The sequence below is a fragment of the Osmia bicornis genome, chromosome 12 (assembly GCF_907164935.1).
Source record: "Osmia bicornis bicornis chromosome 12, iOsmBic2.1, whole genome shotgun sequence".
Taxonomy (NCBI): domain Eukaryota; kingdom Metazoa; phylum Arthropoda; class Insecta; order Hymenoptera; family Megachilidae; genus Osmia; species Osmia bicornis.
Genome location: NC_060227.1, coordinates 5170038 through 5189615, shown reverse-complemented (window position 1 = coordinate 5189615; position 19578 = coordinate 5170038). Strand labels below are relative to the sequence as shown.

Here is a 19578-nt window from a genome sequence, read left to right as displayed (position 1 = left end):
TCTGTAACGCGACTCGTGCCTCCTCGACCATTTCATCCGTCGATGCTTTTCCGGATGGTTAGGCTCCACAGTGTCAAAGAAACTTACGGATTTTTCAATCTGCCGATCGGTTCCATGCTCTTCTGGTGCACAATGGATTCTTGGTACTTCCTTCTGGATCAACATGGATCTTGTTAGGGTCGACAAAATCGGATGGAAACGAGTAAGAACGTTTGGACGTCGGAAAGAATGCTTGGGATGTTCGGTTGGAGAGATTGTACGCGTGTTGCTTGATCCTCTTAGTGGGAGACACGTGTTAATTTGTATTTCTGTGAGATACGTTCGTGGAGTGAATCGAGGAGTTGAAATTTTGATATTTTATAAGGGTTTCGATGGGATCTCCTTTTCGGAGCTTCAGTCGTGTAGTAGTTTTATCTTCTTGTGTTCGGTTCCATGGGTGCTGAAAACTTGAATCTTGATGAAAAAACATTTTTTTTTTTCATCTTCGCATAGTATTCTTTGATAAAATATTTTCCTGATTCGAAGAGAACCATTTCGATCAATTCTATTTTTGTTCCCTCATCAAACGTCCTCATGATTCAGCGTCGATCGGAAGTGTAACTCGGTGGCAGGTTGATAAACGTGAAAAGGACCTTGATGTTTGACCGCGATCGAGATATTAGGACATGTTGATTGGTCGGTAGGTGATTTTTCTGGCCTCCTTCGTAATCTACACGATATTTTATACAAATATCTGATTTTTTTTTCATTCAGGTCACGTTCAACTATATTCTATTAAACATTTTTCTTCTCATAGCATACACGAGTGTGAATAAGATAAAAGGTCAACATTCTACGTGCTTCCAGTTGGATTATTACTAAATCGGAAATATTAAAACGACATTGCATTATATTATGTTAATGCACATCGCTATCGCTGCGTATACGTTCTCTTATTACGTTCTTGCGTTCACACTTGAATGATAATTCCTTTCTTTAACCGTGCAGAACAAATTCTTCTGTCTTCAACACTCGAATCATTCTATTTACGCGTCTTTTCGCGACAATAAGATACGTTATGCTTGTTTTTCTGGTTTATCAATAAGGATGCTACTCTCAACGAGCGTAAACGGAATCGTCTCGCACGTGTCCAACATACCGGACAGCCCGAAAGATGCGACTTTCGTGGAGCTCGTTTACGCGACGGAAATCCGCCTGGAATTTCTAACAGACCTTAACTAATTCTAATTTGACCGTGTTGGCGTCATAACAGTTTAAGCTTTGCGAATGTTCCCTGGCTTCTGAATCATTGCCAGGTGTTTTTAAAAAGTTCATTCGACTTATCTCATTCTGACAAGAAATTAATTAACCCTTATCATTAGCAAACTGTACCCTAATTTCAATTAAGCTATTCGCAACAAGATGCAAAAAGACCTCCGTTCAATGAAATAAATTAAAGAAACGACGTCCTAACGAACTAAAGAGTTCAGAAAATTTCAAGAATACTGAAGAACATAGCCAATGGCAATCGTGATCAAATTAACGCAAATGTAAATCATTTTCGTAACGTTGAAGAGTCGGTCGTGAGTCATCGAGCTTGTTTCCTGTTCGTCTCGAGCGCGTGTCTCGCCGCGTTATGTAAACGCTGAATGCGTGCAAGATGCGTGCGACAAACGAGGCCGCGGCTCTCGGTCCCTCGCGATTTTCCATCGCGAATCGATTCGATCCTCGACGAACTGTTGTCTGCCATGGTCGGGTCAACGAAGCGACGCGACGCATCTCGACGCTTAGACCGGTTCCCGTCTCAGGGCGAAGGTCGTCGTCTGACGCGAGGTCGTCGATACCTGGCGCCGATGGCCACTTCTCTAGGGATTTTTACTCTTCTATTATCTTACAAGACACGCTTGGTAATTGAAGAAAAATTAGAAGAAAAACTGTGAATTTTAACAGGTGTTAGATAGAATTATTGTTCACAGGTGTATCGTTCTCCAAAGATCTGTCCTCGTCCGTTTCCTCGACCTCCGAATTCCTCGAGGACGAGCACAGTCGTGGTCGATGATTTATCATCGAGTGGTTGCCATTTTGGTCAGGATTCGTCGAGAGAGATTTGATCAGCGGCTATTGGACGCGTGCTCGTTGTTCGCAAGGCTTTCCTCTCTTCGCTGAATCGTTGAAATCACCGGGTTTTAAGGTACCGCGATTTTAAACGACGTTTCGATGTTAATCGCGCCGATTTACCATCGTGTATCCCACGCACAATGATACGACGAGGAAAAGAATTCCTCTGACGATTCTATTTTTCTTAAAATACCTGTTTATTCGATGATACCATCTGTACTCATTTTGCCGTCACGAAAAGGAAACAGAAAAATGCTTCGTCAGGTAATATCACTGGGAGTGTTAACAGATAAACAGATTCTCTGAAGGCAAAGCGACTCGCTACCGATTAAGATCGCACGGCAGATGATTGCGAACGGTCATAAATGTTTCCTGATCGGCACAGGCTTCGTTTACTTCATGGAACGTGAACAAATGAACGCGTTCTTGGCAACACTTGCATTCGTCTTGCTAACAACAGGAGCCAGGAAACCGATTATTCATCTTACACCTGTAGCAGAGAACCTTACGATAATTATTCTCTGTTATGGTTCCCTTGAGAGATGTAGCTTTTTCTTTCAACATTTCTTATTTTGATATTCCAATAACAGTAATCATTAATTATATTTCATCGTCCCGATCAAATTATGCCAATTCACGTCCAGCACTCGTTCAATTTATTTCATCCAACACGAACGACACGGCAGGATCGTATTGCCAGAGAACGTTTTTGTTCATCCTGTTCAGGACGAGGGGGAAAAATAAAGGATACAGGAGTTGTACAGAAATAGCCGCGTTGCCTACAGGAAAACGCGTAATGACGTCGAACGTCATTACGCGTTTTCCTGTCGGTGGTGATCGTTCGAACAGAGGAGAGCGTGGTGAATCCACGTTCTTCCTGGATCCTCTGGTGCCAGTTGCCGAGGAAACGACCACCTTACAACCAGCGATTCCCAACCGTTACGTACCGTTAGCGGCGCTGCTGATGTTGAAAAATACGCTTTTTGCGTGCACCAACAGCCAACTGAAACGGTCCGGTAATTGTAGAGATTTCCAGCTTAAAATAGACACGATTCCATACCGTGGAAACCATGGATTTCTCGCGTTGCCATGGAATCACAGCTTTTTCCTGTAGACGGATCTTATTCACCTGTTGAGTCGTCCTTTTTCGTTCAGTCTGCACCTTCTTATAGGTACATAATAACTTTTTCGCATGATTTTTATTCGATAAGAAAATATGACTTGCCAAATTGGCAGATCGTTATTTGCGCTATGCAATCTCTAGATACCATAATCCACAGAGTCGGCAACGCATGGTATTCGCAACAGGCTCTAAGCTTTGGGAGTCCCAATTCTTGGTTCGTTAGACTTAGAAATTTATTGCTAACATTGCTTCCCGAATATTTCCTCCCACTTCTGATCGTTTTACTTGGCGAAAAACATCCGTGTTTATCGCGACGAGTTTCGATCGTGTCCGGAATTCGAGATCCATAAAGTTATAAATTATTGTATTTGGACAAGGTATGGCCTTTGATCGTTCGTGTCCATGGGCTTCCTGATGATAATAAGAAGCGTGACTCACGAGCCGAACAACCTCGAAATTATCTATCGTCTATATTCTTTCGATCGTTAGGCAATATGTTACCGTGGACCGTTAAATTTTTACCTCGCTTTATGAGTATTCAGAACGTTCACCTTTTTCCTTCATAATCCCCCGTTAATTTGCATTTTAATGAATTGCCTGACCGGTGCTACAGAGCAATCCCGTGTACCTTGTCGCGAAAAGGTGACACGACTTTGGGGAAATGTGAAAGAGTTATTGTAAATATGTATGTTGTATTCGTGGATGATCACGATGTACGTCGGCATCGTGATTTTTCACAGTCGAGTACGTGCATCAAGGACGTGTAACAGAGGCTCATTTAAAAACAGAGGCATCATTAGGAAGAATGCAAAAAAACGGACAAAGAGCCGTGGTTGTTTGAGAATTCTTCGGAAATCATTGGTTCGTTAGTTCGCGAATGATTGTAAAAATTTCTGACGAACAAATAACCCGTGATTTATGACTTTAATTTTTTACCATGTTAGAAACTTGTAAATTTTCAACAGTCTCTTTGTAAATCTCGTTTACATGCAAATTTATGTGTTTCGAGTACACTTTAAAGGATTTATACGAATTTACTAGTCTGAATATATTTGAAAATCAAATTATTCGCTTTTTTAAATCGTTACTTCATGGTCGAGGCGAATGAAATTACACGAATCGTGTTTATATGAGTGATTTCATATTTTTCACTGGGATCGACCAGATTTATCAAAGGCGCGTTATCTCTTTAACAGAAACTTTCAATTAAACGTGGCGCGATGATCATCTCGATGTCGAGTTCCACTAAAATCGCCAATTACTCAATTAGTTATCTGAATGGTCAGGTCTCTTCAGGTTCAACCCTGTTGCGGCACAAGAAACATGGGCTGGTATCAAAACCGGCTGGAGTTTGGGATAAAATTAGAAGTGAAACAGCAGAGTCAAGGGCAAGAATAGTCATCTAAATAAATGTTCTTTTCTCCCATTATCTCCTTCTTCCACCCCGTTAGCAATTTTTCTTCTCCAACGGGTTATCGATTCTCCCATTCGCGAACATAAAAGACTCAACCCTTGGAATTCCTCATTTTATTTTCTATTTTATTTCAATCTCCTTTGAAAGCTATTTATAAAAGAAACAGCATCGTTCGGTGCTAATTTTAGTTTTCTACTTTTCTTAAAATAGAACGACAACTTTCGTGTTCCAGTTTTAAGATGAAACATCACCTGCCGCATCAACTATATCATTATCGCGGTTGAATTAGTACATGCAAAAAGGATAGAGATTATACAGCCATGGATGAACGACTTTGTTTAAAAAGAAATAAAAAGTATTAATAAGTGTTCATAAGAAGTGTTAATATCGTCAATTGGCTATTGTTGATGCAGTAATATTCCAAATATCATAAGAGACAATTACAGTGCGTATATAAAATGCTATTGTAAATAATACCTTATATTTTTGCAAAAAGATTTCCAATATTTTTGTCATATGGAAAATTTTCATACTTTGTTTTAAATTATAATATTAAGCCCAGCTTTTTCCTAAGTCGATTCATTCTTTGTTGATTATGGCTGCATTAGTAGTAGATTAATAATTATACAAAATATGTACGTTAATCATCTGATACTCGTGGAGTTAAAATTCGAGTAGTTTAAGTCCCTCATAATCACTTCTTCAACTCGTGGTCGACTTCTATCCAACCAACCACGAATGGTAATTACAAGATGACGATGAGTGCAATATAAATGACAGTTCTCTCGGTGCATCCTTGCCTTCTTTCATTTTCCATTCTGGTTGTTCTTCTTTCGCATCAAAGTATCATTCTTCTCAACAGCGAATTACCCGACGAGTCGCTCTAATTTCTTATCGAGTCAACGGAAGGCAAAGGGAAACGATAAAGAAGAATGGATCGTACGTCTTCTTTTGATCTCAATTTTCGAAAGAACCACGTAAATGGTGTTTCGTGCAATGCACGCCGTGTCGTGGACATTATACGACATTATGGCGAGGATCGTGTAACGTTATGATTATCTTCCAAGGAGCCCAAGGTCTGTCTCTTCATATTCCCTCCTGCAGGTGTAATTGTTCTTTCGTTTAACGCTCTCGTCTTCCTTTGCCTGTTTCTCTTCGCATCATATTTTTAGGGAGTACTTTGATGATATTTGATTAATTTCAAATTTGATATCTAACTGTAGAATTATTTCTTTTATTAGAAATTACGTTTACCACTGCAAATCGATGATCCAGAATTTCAACATCATTCGATTCGAGAACCCTCGAGACATCAAACGTTTCAGCCATCTCGTACGCCACAATTAGTACTCCGATTCCCTTTAATGCTCGCGATACAACGTGTACCGACAGAGTATACGGGCACCACGAAGAAAAGGTAGAGACAGTCGAAGGAAAGGTGAACATACACGTCGTGTATGTTCCAGAGGGAACAGGACAGAGTTAAATGGTAGGATGAACGGAAAGGGGGGAAAAGGAGGGAGGGCGAAGAGGGTTGGAGAGGAGCCGAGTCGAAGATACATCGGCTAAGGCTAAGTTAGGATGAGGATAGCAGCGATTATCTTAACGATCCCCTGCAGCAAAACCTGAACGGCAACTTTACTCCGCTCCTCTCCATCGCGAGTTGCAACGTGTATCGGTCTCATACCAGCGTTTGCTTTCCGGTGGTGTGTTGCTGTTGCTTCGCCCGTTTCTGGCTGAACAGCGACCCTGTTCGTGTTGCTGCTACCAAAGAAACACGCTTCAAGGGGAAAAAGAAACGAGCTTCGACGTCAGCTGAAAATAGCTCGGAGCAGCCTTTGGCAAAGTGGCTCGAGCCGGAGGAATTTAACCAGGATTTTCTCTTCCTTCCTCTTTACACTTTTCTCCTTTTCTATCGATGCTCCTCGTTCATTGCTGATAACACGACAGGATAAAGCGTAAGCTTGTCGCGTTTCAGAGTAACTGATTATTAGTAGAAGTTGATCCAAATCTGAAGTGTATCCATTCATGTAGAAATTACTATATAATTATTCACACTCTCATGTATTCATGATTTTGAAGAGGAACGAGAAGCAAACTAACTGCTCTCTGACCAGGCATCGAATTCGCCGCATAGCTCGATGATAATTCAACAAGTCGGAAGCTCGTGAGCTGGATCGTTGTTGGCCAGAGTCAGCAATAGCCTTCGATTCGTTCAGTGACTCCGATTCCAGACCTGGAACAAGATATATCCACGCGGGCTCTGGTCTTCTTCTCTTTTCGACAAGAATCAATATCTTCCTTCGCTCGATCGCATTGTTCAGATTTTAACCTCTGATTCTCTAAGGATTGTTAACCGGTATCCTCCTGGTTACTTCGCGATCTCGAAATATTCATGATCAATCTTAATACCGTCATTGGCACACTTAGCCTATGTAAGGCTTCTAGTCTACGAAGGACCTACACTCTCCTCGTACATTTAATCCTGCTTCGGTTTTACCGAAGACATCATAATTTTATAGATCAACCGTAGAAAAGCTCGGTCGGATCTAAATTCGGAAATTTGGTAAAAGCAAGGAACTCGCAGATCAAGCATCGGCGTAGAAAGCAGAGGATACTTTCGTATTGTCGCGTAAGGCACTCGAATGGCATCCTAATCGCGGCTGAGAAGCTCGGCTAGGTGTTAGCTAACACAGGTTGGAAAGAAAGTCGCGAGAGCCGCAAGGACGTAGAGTCGGCGTCGACCGGTTGACGGCTACGCTTGGAAGCCGGTCTACGCTGGTGTGTAATGCGTTACACAGGTATTACAGGTATTATCCGTATTACACGTATTACGAGTATTATACGGACGTACGTGCGACCTCGAGAGAGCAGAGGCCCGATGAAACGGCTTCTTCTGCTTCTTTCTTCGAGCCCCCTCTTCCTTCGTCCTTTGCCTCTCCCGCTCCGCTCATCCAGCGCCTCCCTTCTTGCATCCCTCGTGCATGTTTTGCCCTTCTCTACCTCCTCCTCCACCTCATCCTCTTTTCTCGTATTCTCCCTCTACCTGGATCATACCTTCCTCCACCTTCTTCTTCTACTTCTTCTTCTTATCTTTTTATCCTGCGGCTCCACGAGCGGGCGGTTTAACGTCCGCGACTTTTTCTTGTCCCTCACCTCTTTCACCTCCGTCTCCTCTCGATCCACCAACTCGCTCCTCCGCTTTAGCCTGCTCGCCAACGAGCAGCTCCCTCTTGGTTCTCTCGTCTATCCATCTTGTTCCCTGCACGGTTTTATTTTACTTTTCAGGAATTCTCCTTTGGCCCGGGGGATTATCCTGCCACACGGTTCGCACATGCTACCCCTGATTTTGGTGTTTCCTTTTTTTTTTGGTAACAGGAGGGGATCTTATGATTTGAGGTATACTCGCAGTTATGATATTTATTTCTTCAAAGTTTATAAATTTGAAATTTCGATCGCCAGTGATCCTGATACCAGATGGTACAAATGCTCTTTAGTTTCTACCTTTCTGCGACTCTCGATTAAGGATCGAACCGTGTACCTATCTTTGCGGATCGCGGAGAAAACGACCTCGGTATAATGTCCGACCTTTACGAACCGGTTGGTGCATTTGCATGGTATGGTACAGCACAGGTGTATTACTAAGGGTCTATTTCGTCGCTTTGTGTAGAATTCAATACAGAATGAAATCTTTGGAGGGTCACCGATTTGATAAAAAAACAGTTGAAATAAATAAAGTATATTATATAAAGTGCAGTGTACAATTTACGGCTGAAATTCTAGCCGATCCTAAATTTCAAATTCTACCTTTCATCCGTACATCAATGGCTCGGAAATAGGTATTTGCATGCTTCTCGTGCTCGATCGGTGGAAATAAATAAATTGAGAGTAACAGAGGCATGTTTGGCAGTCATCTATTATGCGGGTGAAACGCAGATTCGTGGTACCAGCTACGGAGAACGGTCTCGTTACATGGTACACGACCTTAGCAAAACCGGTCACAGGAATCGATTTGCATGGTTGACTCGTTGCCATGAATTACATCGCTCGGTTGACTCGTTTCCTACGCAGAATCGGGGAAACGTTCGGAGGGGACGGGGTATCGATGTGTGTCAATTCACAGCTGGAAAAGTTCTGTTATTTAGGTATCCTTGCATTTTGTTGTTGATTTTGTGCCTAAACAGGATGTTTTGTTACTTCAATTTCCGCTTACATGCAGGTACATGCGTGTATTTCTCTGTATGCAACTTGAAATATTAAGACTCGTGTTTCTAATAAGTTTTGTTTGAAAAATATTTGGAGAAACTAATAATTATATATATATATTTCTGCTTCAAAATGTAATAAAATAAATTGAACCGAAAATTTTGGATGCACATGCACTTTTCAGGTGCATCATTGCACTTTGTGTAATTTCAATTTTTTTTTGTTTTGTTATCAGAGTAGCCATGTGTTCTTATCAATTTATGTGTTAAACATTTTATTGTACTATTGCAGGAGGAACATTGCTGAGGAACATTGTGATGTATGTATAATAAAAAGAATCTTTTCTAGCTAGTTTGCACGTGACACCCTTGTTGCAATGATAAATAATTTGTCTCCAAGCCGAGTATCGCGTGAAATCGCGTTAATTCTTTAGCAAACTTGTTTTCCTTCGTACGCAAATTATTGCCTTGCTAGTCGTAGGTAAATAGTTACAAAATAGTTTGCGATGATGCATGATTGCGATAGCCGCAATTCATTTTCTTAAATAGGCCTTCCATAAACGTAGAAAAAACGGATGATTCATAAAATTTTTGCACTTGCTGTAATTTATTCACTCGAACGCCTGTAATATAAAATTGCCATTACTTCTCAACATGTTTGAAATATTAATTAGCCAAGTGAGAAAACGAAAGGATCGAGTGTATCCAACTTTCAGAATCGAAAAGAAACATTTCCTCTTCCGTTTCCCGAAAAATCTTCGAACAAGACAACCCACCGGAAAAGGACATAAAAAGGGACGAGTGGAAGCAGAGGGAACGATGCCGGTCACGTAGAGGCCCAAGTGCGTACGCGATATGCTCATTCATACTTCTTCGTCAGCTGATCGTCGATGAATTACAATGCGTGAGTTTGCGCGATGCATCTCACCGCGTATGAGCACCCTTCTCTCACCCACTGGTCATGGTAACTCTCTCTTTCTTCCTCGACGACTTACCTGTTCATGGTCCATGAAACGGGTCTGTTTGGCCGGCCACGACACGAGTTTCGATTTACATTTGACGGAGAGACGCGCCGCGCCGCGTCGTGTCGTAATCGGCGTCGTTCTGTTGCGCGATCACGAAATCCGAGGCGACCGCGAACTTGGCTGTCTCGTTTGCATTCAGGGTCGCAACGATTCAATGACGCAGCTAATACGTTCTCACGGTTGCATTTTGATTTTGCCACGGGATCCTCAAGACACTATTGCTCCTTTCTTTAAGTTTGCACCAGCTGACGGTTTGCAACGGTACGAACGATGACTAACAATGTATCTGATGGAGTTTTCAGAAATTCATTTAAATTATTTGAAAAGAAATATTCATGTTTCATGTTTTTCACGTATGTACTCAAGAAGACAAACAATCTCGAGGACATAGAGTTAATATTTGACAATTTTTCGCAAGCATGTATCCACGGTTTGTTAATTCTGAGACACAATCGAATAGAGAGGCTGTAAAATCAATTCGCTATTTCGTCCCCTCATCTTTCGCAATATTTGCATTCCCTATGTGTCACTTTCGACTTCATTTTTCAAGGAAACATTCGTGACATGTGACACAATCTTTAGTAGATTTCACAAATTGGCTTTGACATTTATTTCAAGTTAATCCTGCGTATTTTCTTTTCTTCTTGATATTATTGTGAAAGGGTTAAATTGGATCTTTTACTACTGAACGAAGAAAGCATTCGGGCCTTAGTACTTTTCCACCCTTCGTCCATTGTACGATTGCCCGGTTCCCTATCTGTCCTTAGAGAACTCTCTGCTTCCTCCTGGCGATCAAGCTTCCTGACAGGCCTGATATCCGGCTGGTATTATTCCATTGGCAGCGTTATGGAACCTTAGCTATGTTAAAGGCCTCGAGGATAATCGCCGTACGGCTGACAATCAGCCGTGATACTCTGGAGAGGCTGTCGGTTCGTCACGGCAAAAGGGCCCCTTATCTTTCTCGAGGGACAGCGTCGATTAGGGTCATATGAAATCGCCGGCCTTCGGCTTCAATTCACAATTGAAATTGCAACGAAAGCTCGCGCCTCTTGATTGCCGTTCAAGTACGCGTTCTTCACGGCTTTTCGCGATTCTTATTTTTCACTGCCGTAGGTTTAACCCTGGTCCCGATTTTCCAGAGGACCCTTTTCTGAATCTTCCATTTACCATGTCGAATAATTTCTAATGGAAATTTTTTTTGCTGTTTCATTTTATTTAGAATAAATTTCAATTTTTCAACCAAAGGTTTGATGTCCTCCGTCCCCAGAAATCTTAATCCAATTCTGAGGTAATTATTAAGGAATATAATTATCTTTGTGTTACAATAGCCAGATTCATGAAAAGTGTTCGTTTTCTTTCTTCATATCATTCGTCGAGCAACCGATATTAACATCCAGACTCGCTTCGAATGGAATGTTTAATTCATACGCGTTTCTCGAAAATACCGGGAAGCGTGATTCACAGCTCCTCCAAGGTCTCTGATATTTCTCATAAATACCCAACACGCGATATTTATACCTTGTTTGGTTGATTTTTATTGTTATTGTTCGACCTGGCTCCTCTTCCCTTTCGCTACCGCAACGGAACAGGCTCCATTTTGCTCAGCTATTCCGAAGATTTAAATGTCAACGAAAGTAGCATCCTTTGATCTCTGATGTTTTACAAGCCTGTTATTTTGTACAGTTATGGGTATTCGATTAAAAAATCTAGGTTAAGGATATCTCTGAATGATTAAATTAGTTGGAGATGTTGGTCCTTGATAATTATTATTTCTTGGGTAAAAAATTCATTGGCCACGGCAGCAACATATTAGCCTGAATAAATTATTTATAGAATTCTTACAAATTTGCTGCGGTATCCAATTTTGGTAATACTAATTATAGGGAAGAGTAATAATTTTTTTTCTCTTTTTCAATTGACCAATTAGATCGATAATGTGCAAAGAGTCTTCTTCGAATGAAATCATTTTCGCGATGCTGATCGATCTAAACGATATTCCGTGCGCGATGCAGCGTTTGCGATTCTGCCAAAGTTCACATATGGGGAATTCTCATCATGAATGAAATCCGTCACGTTGGCGCTTTTCAAATTTTTCCCTCGCATTCGATTAACCCCGAGCTGACGACCACCTTCGACAAATTCCAAGCCTTCCGTTGCATTTCAATCTCCCCCGAGAATCTCGTGAATTTTCCAAAAATATCTCAAACGTTCTTCCAGTAACGAGGTATTCTCATCAATTTCCGCGAAATTAGTCGTGTTACGAAATCACGGGCTGTCGCGTGTTCTAAGGGCAATAAAAAAGGAAACGAGATGCATCCGCCACGTAATCACCGACTGCAGTTAATGTTGCAATATTTGCAAAATAAACAGAGGAGGAAGAATGAATCACAAGGTTATCGTTTACTTGAATTTGGCTTGATGTCACTGATAATAATAGATATACAAAAAATTATATGATGCCATTTTAAGAAGGAAGGTGATCCTGAATTTTGATTAGAAATTTTAGTACCTATTACAATTTATTGCTAATCGAGTACTGATTGAATTTTATTCACATTAGTTTCTTAATTAAATTTCAGCATGCAAATTGGGGTGGTAAATTTTAATATAAAATATATTTTCTCAGAATATTTTCCTTTTGTTCATCCTTGGGCATTGCCAATTAGGAGAGTCTCACTAACTGCATAACGAGAATTTACGATCCGCGAGATAAAACTTAGCGTTGTTCAATGAGGCTCTCCGTTGAAAATAACCATGTGTTAATTTCGGTCCAAGGAAAGGCCAAAGTCGTGGACGTTTCACTGGATCCACACATCTATACACCCATCGGAAACGTTAGAAATATCTTGTTAAGTAACGTTTGTTTGCCGGCCACGACTCGGCTAACAACGATTATCCACGTTTTAAATATTTATCGTCCACTTTATCATTTACACTGAAATGTTACCAGAAGATATTAGGGGGAAGGCAGGTTTAGCAATATCGTTGATTAATGTCCATGTATAAGATTCATAGCTCGTGCGTCAGTTATGTTTGTCGGATATATTATCGAAAGATCGATCGAAGTTGGAAATGAATAGTCAGAAAACAATTAGTTTCTCTGCGTTAAAGTTTATAATTACAGGTTATAGAAAAAAAGATGATATCTTTGCTAAATCATTTGAAATCCCTTGGCTATCGTAATTTTAATTTTATGTGCATTGCATATCAGGTAATCATTAATTTTTCTCCGAATCATTCGATTTATAATATATTTCATTCATGGATGGTCGACGTGTTAATAACAGAAGCTAAGACGATTTATCCCTACACAACCCTTCGCCGTATCAATGAATTATCCATCAAGCATCGTTGCTTAATTATCCCAGGGTATCGATCCTATCTAATTTTCAACGATCGCCGGAGGAAAATCGCCTAGTATCTCATTAAAGATCGCGATCGAAAGAGAGATGTAACGAAGCAAGGTGATCGTTAACTTCCCGTAGCCGAGGAATGATGGATCGTGATCGGTGAGCTGCTTCGAATCGGTTCGCGATAAAAAGATGACCACTGACGGAGGTTCGTGATTGAGAAAAGGAACAGAACCGAAATGAAATGATCGACGGGGACAGAGAAGTCGAGATCGGATTTACAGTTACCGGAAAGGGTTAACGGGAGACAGAAAAAGAAGTAAGAACGAGAGACCTCAACCGATTTAGTAGAAAAAAATACCGTTCGTCTCGTTGACGATTTATCGCTTCGATCACGATTTAATCGGCGTTAACGAATCACCTCCGATAATTATGCGCATTTTGATGTTGAAAGCGAGTGACGCGTAATAATTGATCGAAGCACGATTAAATGTTTCGGAGTTTTTATGATTTGACGTTTGTTAGCTATTCAGGCTGTCAGAATTTCGTTATGTTTTTTTTCATTATTTCATGATTTGAAGTTAATTGAAAGGTGATTAAAGGTGACTTCCTCCCGATAGGAATTGAATTTTTATATGAAGATTTGCAATGCAATTGTGTAGAATCATCGTGGTACTTTTATAAAAGAGATTTCATATGCGCAACAGGTATTAAAATATTCAAGATGAGGCATAGATAGTGTTTCACCTACGCGTGTAGATTTTACAATTTCAGAGATTCCAAAAGAGATTCTATAAAGAAGATTTTCTGAATTCTGAATTGCACGGTTGACAATGTATTTCCAAGTTTGAATGACTGAGAATCAGTGATGCGAGTCAGTGGTCTGTAGTATCGTCGAGTTTTGGCAAATCGAGAGATCCGATTCGAGTTCGAAAATGTTTCACGTACAATGGAACGTAAAGCGATTCAATTCGAACGCATTGACTCACGGCGTAGTTACGGGTGATGCAAGTTGAAAGACCATTTGCTTGTTGAAACAGCAATGTCAGAAGGAAATGCGTGAACGCGTGATAAAAACTGCAATAATTGGTTGCTCGCCATGAATATTTCATTCTTCTTCGAAAATCGAGTCACGTTTTTCAAATGAAAACTTTAGGATACCAAGAGCGGATTGAATTATTATTTTCTATTTACTGGTATGCGAAGAAAGTTTTAAATTAACAAGATAGTCGACTGTAGCCTCCTAGATTTTCCCCCGGGCAACAAGGGTGCCCAGGGGCGGCACCACGGGGCGTACTTAGCAGTCCTGGTGCGAAGTGCGAAGCACAATCGACACTCGCTCTTCGACGACGATCTCAATGTCAGTAGTCAGCTCGAGCTAGCACACCGGCCGGAAAAGGAAAAAGAAGAGAAGAAGAATCGACGGAGGTGTTCGCTTCGTCCTCTCTTCCCTTCGCCTCCTCTTTTCCATCCCCTAACCCTCTTGTAACGATCCTCTACGTGATGAGACTACGCCACTGGGAATTAACGACGCCTCCGTCGCCGCTGGAGCGAGCGTAAATTCACATTAAGATCGATTCACACTGTATCTCCTTGGTATTCATATTGTCAATCAAATTGCACTGAATTTCATTTACTTTCCCTATCAAGGGACACTGATTTCCGAAATGAAATTTTCAATCTTCAATTTCTATAATTAAATAACTTCAATTGAAATTAATTTTCTCCTGTTTACATTATATGTAATACAAACATGGTGTCAATCAAATTGTGCCCAGATTTTGATAATACGAATGAAGCTTTAATTATCGGAGGAGCCGAGCGGAGGGAGGTGTTCGTCGAAATGACAACTCGATATATATTGAGCGGTAATTAAAGCCGCGGGAGTTCCAACTGGTACGAGCGTTCGTCGCGGAATATTTTCCTTCCGTTTCTGCGAATTCGATAACAATCGATCGTTACGACGATTCACCATTAAAAATCGCGAATTCCGAGCACGCGGATAATCGATAGATCCATTTTGAAAGGTGTGGATGATTGCACCAAGATATATTTGAAAAAATATTCAATATTTTTAATTATAATGAATCGTATGAAATATTTGTTTATGACAGATAGTGTTAGAATCAGATAATAGCACCCTGCAATTATCCATATTAACATATCAACCATTCATGGATGTGATTACAGTAATTTGCTCATGAATAGGAATTGAAGAGAATAATCGGCATTATCCCACTTCTTCTTGCCGAGGCACGTTTAATATTCTGATCGAAGAATAAGTGGCTCGTTAATGAGGAAAAGACTATTGATTGGTTCGTAATTACTAGTTACAGGCATTGGTAGGATTATTAATAGGTTAATTTTTCAATACTTTTCGACTTCTTGAACAAGTGTTCGATGCGTAAACGTCGGCCAGTTTAATGATTAATCGGAGATAATAAATGAGGATGTTGAGGTAACGAACGACCGTTCAATAATAACAGTTCTAAGGTAATAGTACGAATTCTTAGGAAACATAATACGCGCCATAGACCGTTATTGTTTCTATGAATGATCAATAAAGAATCTTTTGTTTGGAAAATATCGCGCATCGTGTTAACTCCTTCGATGATTATATATTCAGCGTGGCATGCGTAATTGGAACAATAGAAAGATTAATCTTACTGTTACGAATCTCGCAATTGAAAAAAATGATTCACCGTGGAAGGTTTAATTATCTTCTCGACGACTGATTCATACGTCCGTCAAATCTTCCTTTTCCTTTTTCCTTCGTTACTTTACCTAGTATCGATTAATTTTTTGCTTACTTATTTTGCAAGATCGTTTAAAAAATTAAGGTTATTTATTGTGTCTCCTTGAGGAATACTACGCGATTTATTAATTCCTTGAGCAAATTTAATACTCATTATTTGACGGAAAAAAAATATCACAATCATCTGTCATTACATCAACCTATAAATAAAAGATCTAACATTTACCGAAGCAATCAACATATTGCCAATTAATAATTAGGTATATCACAGCTATGATTTACCGCATTAATTTACAAAAATTTACCATTCGTTTCTTCATTTGTCCATTGATGTAAGATTCTCGTGAAAATTTCCCATAGGAATGTTAGCGATTACCAAGGGTGTCATCTTGTAACAGGGTACAGGTCGTTTCTCGTAGGGCTGGCCGGCGGAAGTAGCGTCTGTCCGACGAGACGGATGCCCGAAAGAAAGTTCTCGAAGTCAATTCCGTAATGGTTGGTGTAGCATTGAATTCAATTGAATAATGGTCGGTTGACGGTGGGGGAAGGGGCGCGAAAGGCAGCCGCCCCGATCATTATCCATCATTCGACCGATTATCGTGATATTCCCGCGGCATTCGCCTTTATCGCCGTTATTCAACGCGTCGCTCGACACTGCCGAGAGAGTGATACACGCGTGAAAGAAGTTTCGAGACGACGAACCCGCTGATCCACCTTCAGCCATTTTTTTTTATTCTCTCCCATCTTCTTCAGCTCATCATTTCGCCCGTTCCTACACCCGCTCCCCTTGAAATTCGTTCCCCCTTTGCTCGTGTCCAGTCGTCACGGCTTTTGTTGGATTTTTTTTTTTTTCATCATTCGTATGGAACGAAAGAACGGATGATGGATGGTGATGGAGCGGAGTGGTGCAAAGGAGCAATGAAATTAGTGGAGCATAAATGTATTTATTGTTAGGGAAGAAATAACGTATCAAGGTGTTCAAGGTTTCTTTTCTCTTGCTATGCAAGGTTACGGTGCATATATCTTAGAATTTTATTCGAATAATAGAAAGGAGTATCGATTGCCATCGGCTGACAATCGTCGTCTACTCGATCGTCTCGTATCCGCCGCGATCCTCGAGCGGCGGATCTACCGTTAAGGATCGCCACGCTCCATTAAATCCGCGCTTGGCTAATTACCGATTCCCAGTGACCGTTCCGATTCTCGTATGGGCTGCGCGTTTGCGCTCGATCGGCACGCATATGCTATTGCCCACGGACACCGCCCGTAGCCTCCGTTCCTTTACCCGTCTGCCATTCTTCAGGCTTTTCCTTCCATCGATCCAGCCGTCTAAATATAACCGGTGCGACATCAGTGGCCTGAATCCGATCGAAAGCAAACACGGAAGATTCGCTGGTCGTTCATCGGGCCCGGGGTAATTGCACGGTTCCGAGCGTTGACTCGTGAACTGAACGAACCGGCTTTCAGTGCACCTCGCTGAACGAACAGAGAACTCTCGATTCTTCGTTTCCTTGCGATTGCATCCCGATCCCGTTGAATCTTTCTATTATTTCGTAGGTTAAAAATAAATAGGAAAATTTTTGGTTTAAATTCAAAATTTCCCTTTTTTATTCCGAGGAAGCGCGCGATATGATTCTTTTTAAATTATCATCGTTGGAGTGTTGTGTAATTATAGAAAATTTTGGTGGATTAAATTCCTTCGATTTATGATACCATTTAAATTGTTCCTCGCAAGAGGTGAGAACTGTTCTCCGAGGAGCGAGTTTGATCGTGTCGGTCGTAGGAATTGCGAGCAACAGAAGGGAACTGGGTGTGCCGACGCGTTGCTCGATCGAAAGAGACAGAGGAATAAAAATAAGCAGCCGTGGAGGATTAACGGGTGCTCTTCTCGTCCGAGGAACCTGGCGCCAGCTACTAAATTAGCTACTTGCACGACGTGCCGGCAGTCTCACCGCGATATCTCATTCTCTCCTCGTCTTCCACTCCTTCTTTTCCTTCTTTCATCTGTTCTCCTACTTTCCGCACGTCAATTTTCAAACGTCATTCAATCGTGCGACCGCAGCTTCTTCGAACGCGCAGACGAAAAAGTTTGAATTGCTTTATCGTTGAACGGGTAGCCTTGACTTTGGGCAAAACATCGATGATATTTTTATAAGAAATATTACAGCCCACCAAATGGAAGATGTGAAGTTTCTTCTTTGTGTCTCAGGGTGGAGGGATTCTATACAATACTATAGATCATTCTCGAAAGGATAGCGAAATGTCAGAATCGTCTAATAATCGTGCGGTACGCTTTGTATCTCGGTCAAATTTGCATAACAATTTCCCTCTCTAAAGGCTACACTCTCGAGTTTGAAAGAGACTCGAGCCATGCAAATCCCTTTGAATAAATCACAAGGAATCCCCAGAAAAATCCCCAGATTTGAATAAATCAAATCATTAGAGGTTCCTCGTTGATTTCAAAGGCTAGGAATTGAATTCTAAAAATTTCTAATCTCACTAAAAAAAAAAAAAAATTAATGACCGAGAAGAAAATATATAAGCAGCATCGGCGAGAAGAAGGTAGGCTGAGAGCTGCGCCTGAAATAATCGTTCGTTCGGTCGCCCTGTGTCCTAAGGAATCGTCCAAGGGTCTAGTGGAACAGGAACGGAGGTGGTGGAGGGTGGAAAGCGAAGAAGGAGAGCCGGAGAGTAGCAGGAGAACGATGGAAAAAAGAGGAAGATGCACACGGTGGAGCAGGTTTAGCTTTTTGCTCGGCGTTCAGCAAGCGTATCGGTGCGAATCCCCGTATACGGCCGTTCGATGGAGAACCAGACGTGGATTGGACGAAGCTGAACGAAGGGCAGAGCAGAAAAAGATAGACGATGATGACGGGAAGGGGGAGGTGAACAGGGTGAGAGAAGAAGAAAAAGAGTCACCCTTCGTGGCGCCTGAAGGCGATGAACAACCAACGACCGGTCGCTAAGGGACGAACAACCGTGGATCAGCTCTCGAAGACTTCGACCTTCGAGGTTTTGCTGCGTTCACCAGGTTCACCAACCTTTTCACGGATCATTCTCTTCATTATTGAATAACTCGACGTTTTTCTTATCTCTCCATGCTTTTTGCCATGGAATGGAAAATCATTTCTCCACAGAGTCGAGTATCCGCGATAAAAAGCTGTCCAAAAATTATTCTATCGTTTCGATTGAACGTATGCAAAATCTGCAAAACATCCTCAGCCTGCTCATCAGTTGCTATTGTGTTTCATAATCTTCAAACGAAAGATATAAAAAATCCTTTATGTTCCATCGCATTATATACACTGTTGTATTTTTGGTATCATTCAGTACCTCGTAAAGCATTCCCTGTCAGATTATTCTCTCCTCAGGATATCCTCGCCATAAACGTCAACGTCCGAAAGCTTTTCGACTACCACAACGAGCTTCTCGATTTTGTCCGCCCTTTCGAGGGCCCCTTAACGAGTTTTTCGGTGGCCCCACACGACTGATCCGCGCAGGACGAATTTTTAAAGCAGCAATAATTTCTAGCTGTCCGATCGGCCATGATATATACCCGGGTTCCAGACGCTGAATCGCTGTCGACCCTCGAAAAATACGATGCTCCTC

At 41.2% G+C, this 19578-nt stretch overlaps 1 protein-coding gene across 2 annotated transcripts in view; it reads left to right on the top strand.

Annotated features, from left to right (window-relative positions):
- LOC114873970 (serine/threonine-protein kinase S6KL) overlaps positions 1-19578 on the top strand; it is a 43280-nt gene that overhangs the window by 11053 nt on the left and 12649 nt on the right. The window lies entirely within an intron of this gene.